A 16697-nucleotide genomic window follows, 5' to 3' on the forward strand; every position below is an offset into this window, starting at 1 on the left:
TCCACACACTTTTTGGTGCTGCCTTAGCTTTAGTGTGTTGTAAGACAACATGAACCTCTTCATATGCTAGGTTGTTTCATCCCTCTCTCCTCTAACTGCATTCAATATGCCTTAACTTTGAACCCATAATCATCACCTGCATTTGTACTCATCCAAAATCGATTATGATCTACTTACATCGCCCCTATACTTTTGTTCATTGATAAATGCAAACATGCCATGTGGTCATTAAGTTAACTTGTGGGCATTGCAAAAATTTAGAAAGTCTTCTACTAACACAGCGCATGCTATTTTATTCGAAACATGTTGCGGGAAGGCAACGGTGTGTCATTTTGGCCCTTCAAAAGCACGATGGGAAACGCCTCTAAAACAAGCAGGCCTTTAGCCCAAGGTCCATGGGAAGGGACGCGGGGGGAAGAGAGAGGTCATCGCGTTCTCGCTTTTCTTTTCTGTCTGCAGTACCTACAGACTCTCATAGCAATCGGGTCCAATCTTTTTCTGACACCTATGCACGCCCCGATTTATATATATTTTTGCCTCTGAAAATCAAATTGCTGCATATAATATTTTATTTTACGGGCAAACAATTTCTGGGCGCCTCTGGCCTTTCCTTTTTGTTTGTCATTATATATATATATATATATGTATATATGTATGTATATATGTTTTTGGCTGCGTGCGGTGTTGCAACCGGAACGGCCGCCTTCTCCCTCGAAGCCAGGACCGAATCCCGATTGGGGGAGTCAGCCCCAGGAACTGTGGGACCCCCTCGATAATATATTATGAAGTTTATTATTTAAAATGCTACCTAAATATAATATCTATTTGTGCCCTTTTTTTCTGGCGCGGGACCCACAAGGGCATGGACCCATAGCCTTGGCGTCCTTTTGCTTTTTAGCAGCTTTCATCACAGATGATGATGACGCACCATCTCTCTCTCTGTCTCTGTCTCTCTCTCCCTCGGATACAAAAATTTAATCTCTCTCTCTCTCAGACTCTCACAGCTACAGTCTCCTACATCGCCCCCCCCCGCACTTAGAAATTTTCAATCCAAAATTGCTCTCTTGTCTCTCGGAAATTTTCATGCAATCTCTCTCTCCTATCCAATCCACTTAGCAAGCATGGCCTCCACACCTCACTTGTGACGATCCATCCGCCGATTTTCTAGCCCGCACACAACAACAAAGGAGGCCCCCTATTTCAAATCCCCAAAATTTGTTGTTTTGGGAGGTAGTTCAACGATCAACTTATATTATAGTATTCCTTCCCTCACCTTTCCCTCCCCCCCACCCTTCCCCACTAGGGACCCTAAGCCTTAAGGGTCCTAGGATTTCCCCCCCTTCCTTCTCCCACTTGTTGCTTGTGAGAAGGGCTCCACGTGCTTCCCACAATATGTGTTTTTTGCCCTAACCTAATGTGGGAGGGGCCATCTGAGTGGGGTTAGGAAGGAAAGGTCCACAACTTAGGTCTATGAGGTTTACAATATTTCTCAATGGACACTCATCGTGGCTTGTTACTACAAACATTGGAAGATTTATTGACAATGACTTACATGTGGCATGCTCACCTTCTACCTATTGACCGTTGCAATGTGTAAGAATGATTGAGAATGGCTAGTAGCATGCTCACCTAATGCTTTTGACCCTATATACCTCTTCCAGGTAGTGGACTGTGTTCACTCAAATGATTTTTTTGACCCTCTACACTTCTCCCCACAGGTAACCAATATCAAACACTTTTTTGCATGCTTCTCTGGCAAAAGCCTTAAGTAAACATCATGAATGATGTATTTGTTTTGAAAACATGAAACTAAAACATATCGAATATGTACTTGAAATAATTTTGTATCTTGATCTATTTTGGAATTGGTCCATTGAGGGTACTTTAAACATTAAGAAAAGAGAACATGTAGCATAAGCAAACCCATAATTGGAAAATGCACTTATAGATACATAACGAATGCTTTTATAAACTCATTCTTCTGTAGAGGGGATAATTGAGCACATGTAATAAAACAAATAAAATACATCACCAATTAACTCCACGTAGCAAGACACATCTTATTAAAAGTGACTTTCTTGGGACCCCTTTGGATATGTTTAGTCAATTCTTTAAAGAAATTTCTTTTTGGCAAGTTTACTTTAGGAGGCATGCAAGTGACTAATAATCATATTTACCACCTCATTGAACAAGAAATCATATCTATCACAAAAATAGTTCTACAAGCATGAAGGCATGCATGTAGCAAATAGGGGTCTTGGAAGGAGGAGTATTAATTCTATGAGGCAAGTTCCTTACATAGGGCAATACGTACATGTGTGTTTTTCAAATATTTTGTGCATGGAAGTGAGCTCTTCTCACCTGAGCTTTAGGGAATCTCTTGGGGTGTTTGGGCATTGGCTTGGCATTCAAACACAATGTTGTCCATTAGAAATGATCCTAGTGCCCAAAAAAGGTGAGGACAACTCAATGCCTAGGTTTTAGGTTGTCCCAAAGGTGGATATGTCCTAGAAGTCCCTATTTATAACATCCCCCTCCCAGCACCACAACTCTGAACCATGAAACTAAAGAGAAATCCACTCGCCTTAATTAAGGCTTTGTATTTCCATACTACATCTCCTAAGGGTGAGATCCAATGTCGTTAAAGAGGACAAAGCATATGGCATGGCACTTTTTTTTAAATGTGAAAGGAAAATATTTTCATTTTTACATTATAAAGAGGTGAACAACCAAAAGCTAATACATTGATTCAGTCCATAACATCAAATAACTTCTTTAAGTTTCCAAAAACCACCTTAAATTCGACTATTTTGGACCTACTCTTCCGCAAAATAACTAAGGCTTCTCCTTTATAGAGCAACTCTATTTGATCTTGAATATTTATTAATCACATAATTTCTAGCTTGCCATATTGGTCTTAAAGTGACAAGTCTAACTATTTGTCATGCCTTCCAAGTTTCATTGTCAATATGCCCTTGATCTCCTGAGAGTGCATTCGTGAAATTGATGCTTGCATTCAACGAGGCCTCATTCATCCATTTCTTCACAAGCCTTTAGAGAGCGTTTCTTTCTTTATGTTTCCAAAAAACATGCAAGGCATCTTCATCTACCCTCTCACAAAAGTAGCACGAAGTAGTACTAGCCGTATTTGGTTATCTCTGCCTTAATCGGCAAACCCTTGGCTATCATTCACAAGACCAACAAGTGCTAGTGTTGGCATTTCTTGGCTTGGATCTTTAGGATATCAACAACTGACTAATGAAATACCCTAGATTCCAACACTTTTTGACTTCTAGAGCCATGGCTAGACTCTTCATCTCTACATCCTTATGACCCTTGTAATCTTGTACATGCTGCCCTTTTAGGTTGGTTATGAATTTCATCCACGGTTTGAATTTGGAAATAAGTGGAGTAGGTCTCCTTGCATTAAGCCATGAAATCCTACATCCATTCTTTTCTTTCATATTACCCCAAACCACAAGCTAATTTGTCATTATCTAAGAGCCAAAGGTCTTTATCATCCCATATATCAAACTAGTTTTGGAAAACTTTATTGCTTAAGGTCTTGGACAATTGGGGCTGGAGTCTACCAAGGCTTTGTCCTCCTCAAAGGCTTCTTTAGATAGCAAAATTGGCCTATTGAGTGAGGAGTTAGATCTACCACTTTGCCTCTCTATCAACGAGCATTAGCACTCTTTTAGGAATATTTTATCGGCTCGTATCAAGGAATTTGCTATCCTTGATCTTGTACTTTGACTTTGAGGCATTTGCAATGTGCCTAAGGTCTTTCTAGTGTTCGCGTGGGGTTGCTACACTAGTGATAAAGTGCTTCATGCTGGCTGTCCAAGGCTACACCTCAATCATTCTCTTAAGCTAGGAGAGTGCTAGTCTATCTACCTTATCTTTTAGTGTCCATAGGCCCCACCCCCTTCCTTTTGAGGTGTTGTGGGAAATTGCTAGGAGATTGAGTGTGGGTCATATTTGCCTCTAAAGGACCACTTTATCATCTTGGCATCGAACTTGGCCATGAGGTAATTAGTCCTTAGATCCAAGTGGGGCCCTTTGATATCAAAAGTTTCTCCCACCTCAATTCTTTTGAGGTTGTTATCCTAAATCCAAGACATCTCTTCCTCTTCATATTTCAAAAGGAGCACTTTAGTTTTGTTTATGCTTATGATAGAACTAGACACTACTTTAAATTGATCGTACTTAATAAGAGATTTCAAGGAGTCTTTATTAGCATGCAAGAGATTTGTATTGTCATCATTGAACATTTTCCCCAGAAAGGGCTACCCATATGGCAATATTAAACACCTAATAGTGACATTGTTGCCTTTGCTTCCAAATCCATTAATAGAGCATCTATGACTGGGGCAAATAGAAGTGGGGTGAAGGGGCACCCTTGTCAGATAGATATGTTTAGGCTAAAGGACTCTTTAAGAATCCCTTTAACATAGATTCTAGATGTCGCCATGTTGAATAGGGCCTATATGACAAGCTTGAATCATGACCTAAAGCCCTAACTAGCTAATCACACCTCTAATAAAGCACCAACTCATCTATTCATATGCCATATCTAGGCTTAGGCTTATCAACATAATGACATTCCTATGTGCATCACACAATTGAAGTGCAAGCACTAGCTTTAGGATGGAATTGTGGATCTTCCCACCATTAGCAAAACCATATTGTGCCTTGTGGACAATCTTCACAAGGGGTAATCTCATCATGAGTACCAACACCTTAGCTAAGATCCAATATCCTACATTGACTTAGCCTTCCTCCTCTCCAAGCCTTTAGGTATTAGTTTTACCTAAAATTCATTCACTCTCGCATGTAGAGAGGCATTAGGCATACATACATTAACAATATTGTATAAGCCATGACCATAGATGTTCCACATATATTGAAATAATTTGACACGGGGACTTTGCTTTCTTCATGATGAAGGCTATCCTTTAACTTCTTTATGTGAAAGCCCAATTAAGAGTTGGGACACTACAGGTATCCATGGAACCTACTATTAATGCACTTCAAAAAGTCAGCGAGCTGGGCCTCATAAGAGTGACCTCCTATACACTAGTGTTGCAAAGTGGTTATAGAAGACCCTTGCAATTTTTGCATCAAAGTAGAATTTTTGCCCACTATTATCATCTAGCAAGATGATATTCTATTCCCTATGCTTGCTTCTTAGGGAATCAAAATAGAACTTGATGGGGGCATCCCCTAAATCCCAAGATGCCTTTAATTGTAATTTCATACCTTGAAAACGAACCATTTCTTGATCCTACATGTAATTCTCAATGTTTTGAAGGGTCTTGAGAAGCAAAAAATCATGAGATTCAAAAGAAAGAGCAAGTAAAAGGAACCTTCTTCCTTCAATTTGCCCAGAGATGGATCTTCTTCTTTGAAACATGTTCCTCCTACCACAACTCTTAGAGATAAGTGTGATTAACTCGAGCACTATAGTTTTCATCAATGGTGAGGGTACATGCAGCTCCAACCAGGTGAGGGTACATGCAGCTCCAACCAAGCACTACTAACTAGCTCTATGAATTTCTACTCCTTAAGGAAGGCCATGCCAATCTTAAAGGGGAGCTACCTGTTAATGGAGTATAGGTGGCAATCCTAAGATCAAAGAGCATTGGTGTTATCATAGTCTATCACATGATGGAGGGCATGCATTTTGCATTGCAATGCCACCACCCACCTTGATACGATGTGAAAGATCAATCTAGTTCAATGGCTCTTCATAAGGCATCTTGGTGATGGTTTAGCCAAGTGAATCTTGCCTCCCGATTGTTTATCAAGGATGTAGTTACATCTATCAAGTCATTCTTGAGGGTTAAGAATCCTACATAATCTTTCTTCATAGATGGTGGTTCCAAATCCATGCGATCTACCCCCCATAGTCAATGTCATATTCCAATCATTAGTGAATTACTGGCCTATTAGGGGATTAAACATTGGTGGCAACAATAGGCTCTAAATCTAAGGTTTTTCATATGGTTATGGATTCCCTATCTCATCCATCCACATCAAAGAAGGTTGATGTTGTTTTTTAGTAGAAGAATGCATCCACCTTTGCCTCTCACTCTTTTGTTTTCAAATTGTATGTGGTCAAAATAAGCAAACAATTCATACAATCCAAAGCTTTAACATCGGTTATTAATTCATTGTACACATCTAAGCGTGGTGTCCATGTTGCACACATGTGGAGCAAATGTTTGAAAGGTTGATTTCCTCATCTTCTAGTTCAATTTCTTGGAGCACAATAGTGTCCACCTTAGCTCTTCTCACTACTTTCAAGCATTGTATTCTCTTCTCTTCAAAGAAAAAGCCACTTACATTCTATGTAATGGCCATAAGCTCTGACGGATGAGGAAGATAAATGTAGCCATCAAAGAAATTTCCTAAGTTTGAGTACAATATTGTTGCCATGTTAACACAAATGTTTGTGATTCTTATTTAGTGAGGAAACATAGCTACTACACTTTAGCTAGCACCACCTATAGTTGCACCATCAAATAACAACAGACCTAAAAACTCACCCAATTGCCCCTCCTCTAGTGCTACCCTCCATCATGGTTCAAAATTAGGAGGTGTGCTTTTAGGTAGTGCTCTTTGTGCTTACTTCTCAAAGTTAAGAAGATTAAAATAAAGACATAATACATACATTTTTCAAAAAGAAGAAATATTTGCATAGCATACAACAAGATCACTTCCTCACATTTGTGAGGACTTTAAACACAAATTTATGAATAATATCCCCCTCAAGTAATGAGAATTGGCCTAGGATGCTTGGAATCCAATGCAAAATGGTAAGCATCACTCCATGATTATGTTGGAAAATATATAGATGTGACTTTAAAAGCTTACAAGGGTAGATGATTTTCAAAAGTTTAGATGGTTTGTTGTTGGGTTATGAGACAAATATGATATTGTGCTAGCAGCTCACCTCAAACCCTTGAAGAATTGCTTGAGTATGCTTAGACAAAATGATGACATTACAATAGTCAAGAATAAGTGAGGCCAAGGGTCATTATGTATACAAGGAAAAGATCTGAAAGCCCAATAAGACAACAAGCTATAAGTTTATTCAAAGAAGAATAATAATTAACATTCTTCTCACATAATAATAACATTAAAGTAGATAAAGTTGAGCAACAAGTCCATTGTTTCTTAGATTGATGCTATCAATGACATGAGTAAAGAATATAGGGTTGAGTGACAAGTCCAAAGAAGAATAAAAGTAACATTCTTCTCACATAATAGCAAGACTAAAGTAAATAGAGTTGAGCAACAAGTCCATCGTTGATTAGATTGAGGTTATGGATAACATGAGTAAAGAATATATGATCAAGTGATAAGTCCATTTGAGTGCAAGCACTTCCATTGGGCGGAGAGTTATTTAGAGAGTAATGGGATTTCATCATATCACAATGATATAGCATTGATTGTAGAAAGTATCAGTAGCTATGGGGTCCATAGAACCTAGTGTTGGGGGTTACATATCATCTGATCTAGTTAGGTTACATGTTTAAGGATGTAGGATGCATGAATTCATGGAATTGCATCTCCCCACCACAAGCACTATTGTCTAGTTTAGAAAGTGAAGTTGCCACAAGTTCCTAGTGTCCATTCTGTTAACCAAAAGGTATGGATCAAAGAGTGTGGAATACCTAGGTTGTGTGGAGCTAGAGATCTAGTGGTTTACACAAAATTAGATACTGATGCTAATGCTGTTATATTCAAAAGAACTAGGATGTGTAATGTCACTTGAGACAATATTGATTCTCTGCACATATACTAGCATGTAGTTAAGCATGGTACTAGCATTTTGGCCATTATTGTGGAGCAGGTAGTGTTTTCACCATTATTGCCTTGCTATCCGTAGAGTCCTATTCGATATCTATGTTGAACTAGAAGAAAGATGGGCATCGATCCTTTCAATAAATACAATTGAAAGGCACAATAATTGCATTAAAAGAATGCTCTTGTGCACAAAGTTGTACTATGTTATGATCTAGTGTAAAATAGTAAGATCTAATTTTGCTAAAATTCTAACCCATGTAAATGTACTTATTATTTGTTTTCTAGCAATACTAGTGTACTTTGATAGGGTTGATATGCAAAAACACACATTTACTCATGTAGAGTACATACTTTATTATAGAGTACAAAGTGTGTTCTTGCTTGAATTTTTATTGTGATATCTACCTTATGTGTTGCATTACATTTTAGCAAGTACAAGGTGCTTCTCCATTCTTTACATGTCGCTGTTAGACACATCATATTTATGTTTTGTTTCATCTTCATATCATGGTGATTGATGTGGTGATATCACTATTAGAGTTGTCCACCACTAATCAATGTTGGAATACCCACATGACACAGATTTAAGATGTACATTCTATTGCAAGGAGGGTATCTTTTTCACAAAGGCACTAAAATGTGCAAAGACACCATAATAAAATGAGTAATATTATGTAATGCATGTAAACGTGGCTTTCTTTTGATATTTACTTGTAAGTCTTTTACTACAACGAGTTAAGTGTTGCATAGCAATAAAGACGTACTTTATAGAATTACCAACCACACATGACATACTTTATGGAGTACCATTTCAAACGTACATTTGCATAAGTAAATCCACAAACGATAACTATATGCAAACATTTTTCTAGTTGCTTTGTAGGACCTTTTTAATGGCCCTTGGTTTGGCGAAGATCTTGTTTTGGATACTATAAGTTGAAATGTCCACTAATAATTGATGACTCCTTAGATAATTTTTATGCTCCATTGCCAGGATAGTTACAAAGTATGATGTTTTTGGTTTTGGGTGTGGCCTTTCTTAGAGAGAGTTGCAAGGTAATCATGATTAAGAAACTACCTCTATGATCTATGTTCAAGCCCCTATAAAGAAATGCCATGTATACATATTTGACATAATTCTAGGACACCCTTACATGAAAAATGACATTTTCATCGACAAAATCTCTCTAGATACACTTTTTGGTCCATCGACTTTCACCATTATTTATGTAGAAGATTGTGTATAAAGGCCCTTGTGTATCTATATGTCACATAGATGAAAATGATCTCATCAATTAACTCATGTTGTTGGATACCTTTTCACAAAGTGACTGACCTAGGTAGAGTATTCATAGTAAGTGGAAAGGAAAGGTAGAAGTCAACCACATAATTTTGAGAATAGCATAGGCCTCATGAACCATTTGAATTCCTTAGATTATTGGATCCCAAGGCAAGAAAAAGGCCCCTTGATTTGTTTTCTATACATTTTTTGAGTCCATAGCGGATGCATTGTAAGAAGCCAATACTAGTACATCAATTACTTCCAAGTAGTGTGACTTCAATCTAATAGCACACCACAGATTCGGTAAGGTAGTTAGTTGAAACTATAGTGCTATTCATATTGGCATAGTAGTCTAAGGGGCAATAGCATGATGTATAATGCTATTCATACTGTCACAGCAATATAAAGGGCCATAACATGAATTAGATATAAGAGTTAAAGAACATGTTAGTGTCATGATTGTTCAAAGATTCCCTATTTTGGCATTGTTTCATGGTTTTATTGCATAGGTATGCTAAAGAAGATAATTATTGAGACATATATTACATCAATCAACTTGGATATGCAAGGGGATTGCGATTGGAATAAGGACACTCGAGAAGAGTAAGACTTAGATCACGAAGCTATGATTCAACTCAATGGTAAGTGACACTTTTTAACAATGCTCTAGTAGATGATTGATTTGTAAGGCACAAAAATCTCATCTGACTATGGTGGCATAAGCTTTTGGAAAATTTTTGACATGCTACTAGTGATGTCTTTACTACTATTTGAATGAGAATGTATCTTGACTCATAGGTAAAGGAGCATTAGGGAATTCATTCTCAAGAGTGCTTAGTTCGAGGGGGAAGGTGTATGTGAGTAATGGCCATTTGTTAACAAGTGTCTAACTCAAATGACTATCTTCATTATGTTCTCAAGGATTAGAACTTCCTGCAAAGGGGGACAATTGTCACATAGTAATATGGTAGATACAAATGACAAGTGGTGGCACATGATAGATCGTACCTTATGGTAGGGAGGAAAGGCCTACGCGAGACATTGGTTAGTAGATGACCAACCACAAGTCATGTTTAGGGCAATCTCAGATGATGAATGGATGTTTAGTATCACTAATGAATGAATGGACACCTCCGAAAATAAAGTGGGCTCCAAGTATAGTCAAGGCTATGAGTTTTAAGACAACATGTTTCAAAGTGTTCGTGCGTTTAGGGTTTAATGGTCTTTGTATGATCTCTATGACTCTTAAAGCAAGCTATTTATTGCGTGACTTTTCCTAATCAAGAGTTTGAAAGGCTTTCTCCATAGCGAATGCAAATGCATGTTGACAAGCTATCATGGTGTGGTCTGTAGGGAGGATGCCCATTTAGATCTGTACTTGCTTTGTCAACCTATAAATTGAACACTAAGGAAAAGGTGTATTCAATAACAACCAATGTGACATTTCAAACATGGAAAAGGTGTATTCAATAACAACCGATGTAAGATTTCAAACATGGAAGAGGCATCATAAGTTAAGATAAAGGGAAGCTCCATAATGGAGTGGGATGAATGTTGGATTTTAGAGTGTATGTGGACAATGGGCACATCGATTTCAACCAAGGGAGCATAAATAAGATTAAGGCTAAGAGACACATGGTTAACGTGCACATAATTTGCTCCATTCTCACTATTACGAGTTGCTTGTTGGTACCAATCGTTGGGGCATCGAGAGGTTTAAAAAGGAGGGCAAGCTGCCCGCTGTCTTTTTCTCTCTTTTTACATGCATTATTATGAAAGGTTACATCCATCCAAAAGGTGAAAATAATGGTCTCGCTCTTGATAAGGATTAAAAAGGCGGAAAGATAAAGGCCAAGCCGAGCACGTAATTTGGTTGTCAAAATAAAAAGAGAGAGAGAGAGAAGAAAATCATACGGGACACGTGTTGGCTGGTGACAGGTTGGGAGGGGCGCATGCTTGCATGCCTAGGTGTGAGACCACCGGACGATAATGTATTGAGAGCGATTAGATTATTCAAACATGTTTTCCTTTCGTTTTCCATTGAAAGAGTCATCCTCGTGCACATCTTATCACTCACCTAACAACAACAAAAATACACATACACACATATACATATCCTATTGTTTTGGCGTGCTCTCTCTCTCTCTCTCTCTCTCTCTCACACACACACACACACACACACACACATTATCTTTGTCCTCTTCCTCACCCTTCCTATCATCCATCCATGCCACCATCACCTTCAATATCACAATCTTATGTGATCTCATGTCTCATTTCTTGTCCCAACCCCATGTCTCCCAAGGCCCCCCCTTGTTGACACACCTTTTGCTTTTCAACCCTCCAGGATTGCTAATAAAAATAATCAAGCTCTATGCCCTACCTACGAAAGTGGCACAAACATCTTTCAAACATATTGGAGGACAAAATAAATGACCTTTCAAACCTAGGTTGAGAAAGTTCAAGTCGAGAAATTGTCTTATGTCCTTGGGGAGGAGTTTACCATGTCACCTGGTAGTTGGCAGTAGATGAACACTATAAAATCAAGTTCGAGTAGGTGAAAATTTAGACTTGTGCTTCTCCAAATGTCTTCCAAACTCCTAAACTAGAATCATGTTTTAGAGGCTTAATAAATTTGATTGACGATCATAATGCACTTGCCTAGATGTGATAAATCCTCACTATCTCATCACAAGGCTCTAATTTGAAATAGTTCAGCTATGCATCTTGTCTTACAACTTGAATGCTTTTTCTTTATCTACAAATTGAGTAGTCATTTCTAGACATATCAACTAACAACTTGAGACCCCTTAAGGAATTTGTAATGTTTTGCTATTTTAATAGTAAGCACACCATTCGACTTTCTTTTGTAACACCTTTGACTACATTGAGTGATAGTACTTCATAAGTGTACAAGGGGCACAAGGCACAAACATCTCAACGTGCAAGTGGGTGATTGTGTAGTAAAGGTGAAAACTATAAAATCAAGTTTGGCTAATGGAAATATAGGCTTACTTTTTCAAAAGGTCAAAAACATGTCTTAAAGGCTTAGTAAATTTGATTAAAGATCATAATGCTCTTGCCTAGATGTGCTAAATCCTTACTATCTCATCACAAGCCTCTAATTTGAAACCATATCAACTATGCATCATGTCTTACAACTAGAATGCTTTTCTCTTTGTCTAGAAATCGAGTACTCGCTTTTAGACATATCGATAAACAACTTGAGACTCCTTAAGGAATTTGTGGCGTTTTGCCCTTTTTAGTAAGCACACCAATTGACTCCTATTGTCACACCTTTGGCTACATTAAGTGATACTTCATAAGTGTATGAGAGGCACAAGGTGCAATCATCTCCATGAGTGAGTTAGTGAGCGTGTATAGACATGCACATATGCCTAGACATCCATGTATACACCACATACACATGTAGCATTTGATGTTCTACATTCACATAAGTGTATGAGAGGCACAAGGCACAATCATCTCCATGAGTGAGTTAGTGAATGTGTATAGACATGCACATATTCCTAGACATCCATGTATACACCACATACACATGTAGCATTTGATGTTCTACATTCACATATACACCCTTAGCACACAAAGGCTTGCATATATGGTGGGCAACCTTAATGACAATGGATACTTTGATTTACAGAAAGGGCCTAAGTTACATCATGCTAGGAAAATGAGGGCAGCCTCTACAATGCATGTTTCAAAAACACGATATTCATTCCACCATGAGCAAAAACCATGTTTGAGTGTTGTATTTGTCTTCTTTCCTTGGCACTTATTGTAAAAAAAAAATTGTATGATACCATACATCTCAAACAAGAAATGCTATTTCTTGAGGTTGGCCTCATGTTAGCGCAAACCTTGTTTATGTGTATAGCGCATTGTTAAAACATATATACACACGAGAGAAAAATGCATTCATCATGAAGTTGGCCTCATCTTAGCATAAAACTTGTTTGCATGTAGAGTGCATGGTAAGAACCACATGGATATCATGTCAGCATGAGATCTTCATAGCCCTTTCTTATCTAGAATATTCTTGTGGTAAATGTCATCTTAGTAGCATGCATTACCCTAGTAGGGACATAGTGTAAGTATTATTTTGGCTTCCTCCAAATAGTCTCAATTTCCTCTCTCAAGAGTTTGGTGGGAACATTGTGTTAATTGAAGTAAGTGTCAAAACCTCTTTCATGGCTAACACATGCCTTTAATGAAAATCCATCAACATAAGAAGATTTTGAATAACATGCTCCCTTAGCATGAGGCCTACCAATTTCCCTCTCTTTGCATTTGCATTGAGTGTTTCTTTATTTTCAATGGTGGATGAGACACTAAGATGACTACATGCATACTAAATACAAACTAAGCTTTTCCTTTAGTTTTGGCAAATGTTACATGAAGGCAATGAGAAATTGAGAAATTACTTTGTTAAAGTAGAAAATCATGAGACATGATTAAGACACAATGGTTGACCATAAGATGATTATAACTAGGTCACAATGGTCGACCATGTTTAATACTTTTCTGTCTCACTATTCTACATGTTATATCAAGTTGTGCATTGATAATGTTAACCTTCTCAAAAGTTTGGAGATTATTGGATATTTTCAATAGACCGAACTATATTGAACTCTGACATTATAGTCTAATAAGACATACTGAGTAGCATGATGATGTTGGACATTTCCTTTAGCACGTCACTAGCATTTAGTTAGGATCAATCACTTTGAAATATGAAGCTAACACAAAACTATAACATTCAACTAAAAGATCACAAACATTAAGTTGTGATGACATTCAAAGGCCTAAAATTTGGACAAAAAACTCCAATTCCACTTTTGGTGGTGACTACACCACCTAAACAATAGTTGCTTCACTATAATGAGACAATTGTAAAAGCACGAGAACAAATTAATAGCTTGTACTTCTTTAAAACACAAACACTTGTATAATAGCTTGTATTTATCAAATTCACAAAAAGTAGCTCCACATAATGATTTGCTTCCAAAATGTCTATATTCTACTTTGTGTAGATATAGAACATCTTGTTGGAACTCAACACTACCCTTCCATCGTATACATGCAGTACTTCCCATATATAAGTGATGTGGTGTGTGCTTAGGCGCACATGAAAGACAACGGCATTTTCAATATAGTTTGAAATAACAATTGCCCATAATAAGTACACACTTATGATAGTCATAATAAGGCATGGCCAAGAAAAGCTCCGCATGCGTTTAGAAAACACATCAAACTTAAACAACACTCAGGTCTCATTCATAAAATCAAATGTGATGGACACTTTGTCTTTAAAAAGTAACTAAGCATTCTAAATTGGGTTATGAATGGGAGCCTATTAAGTTTGACTATTAAACAATGCTATTTGCATCAACAACACTTTATGAGCTTCTATGGTTGATGCACATCTGCAAGAAATAATATAATGAGGTTAAAAAATAAAGGTACAATCTGTACTGGAGAAAATTTTGAGGGCAAAAATTTTCTATGAGTATTTTGAACCAGCAGTATGTGATAAACAATTATCATTACGTATATACAAATATAAACTTCACAATGGCTCTACTCCTTGATACATGCACCTAAACAACAACATGCATGCATGTTTTGGGTCAAATCTACGTAGTCCTTTTCTAACAACATGCTCTCACCAACCAATGCACTTCATTATATTCAAATGTTTAGAATGGGGCAATCATAACCATGAAATATCTCATTAGAAAAGGATGAAAGATTGCATTTGAGTGATCTAGTTATCCCTTCACTCACTCTTAAGAATCCCACACTTGTTTGAGTCAGTGAAAAGACCCATTTTCAAACCTTCTTGGATATAGCTATAATCACGTTCTTATAAGTTAAAGTTACAGACCAACTCTATTTTCTACTCATATGTGGTGTTGCTTTCAAGTTCACAAAAAAATTGTGCATGAATGCTTGATGTAGAACAAAATTAATAGCCACATCATTGAGGCATATGGCTATGACATCATAGTCGCAAAAGAAATGCTTCTTTGTCGTTAGGTGGAGATTTTCACTTTAATAAAACATCCTCTATTTGGACTCCATGTTTAATAACAAGCCTCACCCCATCTAGTGTGGGCCACTAATTTGAATGAATTTAACTGAAATTAAAGTTTTATGACATGATTGGAAGTTAGCCTTGAAGAAGGATGAAAGAAATAAAAAAAGAAAGCATAATTTCATGTCAAAAGTGACACACATAAAATATGAAAGGGATGGAATTCAATTGATAAAATGTAAAACTTCTGATGGATTATAACTTAGTTTAACATTCATGACAAAGGTGACTACAAAATAGCTAGGTCAATTATTTAGTGCTTGTGAGCTTCAAAATATAAAACACGATTATTCATAAACCACACCATGTTGTTAGAAGTACGTGTTCCATATTAAGATTATCTAAATTAGACTAAATGTTCCCTCATATGAATCTTCTACGTTGTAAATTTTTGTCTTTGATGATATAAAGTCATCTTGCAGCTCAAGAATAATGCTTCTTCTTACAATTTAAAATTTGACTAACTTATAAGTTATATCACATTTTTGTGTACCACACATTGTGACTCAACTTAATGCTTGCAAGTTAGCTACAAATTTTTGATTGAAAATAATGTATTACTAGTCTCCTATTATCATGCACCCTATGATCTCAAAAGTCTAGAGAGCTTCAGATGTACATAGTAGAGCTTAGAGAAAATATTCCTCAATTCATGGAAGGTCATGAGACATCCATAGTATACATGAGATATCACCATTGATAGAGTCATCATGTCTCTCTTTAGTATTAAAAGATAAATGCATCTTAACTGATGTTAATTATTAGTTGTGGATAGTGAATAGAGCCATTATTATCAAATTAGTTTGGTTGTGCACAAATGTAGTTCCTTTTTGTAAAACCAACAATGTTATCATGTTAGACTTTGTAAAAGAAAAGCTTTTTGCCTAGTAATTAGGAACAAAGATAGTCACTTTTAAAGTAGTTAGGAAATTGTTGAAAAAGGTAATAACATCTTTATAGAGATGATGTAAATACTTTACTTAAATAAATCTATGTTTGCATTAAAATCTCTCTCTTTGTTATTTTAGTAAGACTAAAAATTAAAGCATTTATACTAACCATGTAATATGTCACATTTACTTCACCTCACTCTCTCACGAAGGCACATTAAGATCATCCACACGTTACTGAATGTCCATCCCACCTTTGTGCATGCATTTCTGACTATAGTATAAAGCTCATGGTAGGTGGTTATTGCACAAAGCCTTTTACAAAGTTCCCATGTTTTTTTGTTAATGTATTTGAGACAAAACAAGTTTGGGCACCATAGAAAGGATCATCCATGCACATGTTTTATCTATCGCATAAATGATGATCCAGGTCAATGTATGGCAAATCAATCAGTATATCATAGCATCACCATTATGTGGGAATCACTTATGTGTCCAAATCCTTGTGATTCAAAATACCATGTAAAAGAATGCTCGTTTCAGGGATTGTGGTAGATGAGTTAAGAGGTTGGCAATGTGTCCTAATGTGACTTTA

The sequence above is a fragment of the Lygodium microphyllum genome, chromosome 11 (genome assembly GCF_053477565.2).
Source record: "Lygodium microphyllum isolate KBCC chromosome 11, Lygodium_microphyllum_v1.1.10, whole genome shotgun sequence".
In the NCBI taxonomy this organism is placed as follows: domain Eukaryota; kingdom Viridiplantae; phylum Streptophyta; class Polypodiopsida; order Schizaeales; family Lygodiaceae; genus Lygodium; species Lygodium microphyllum.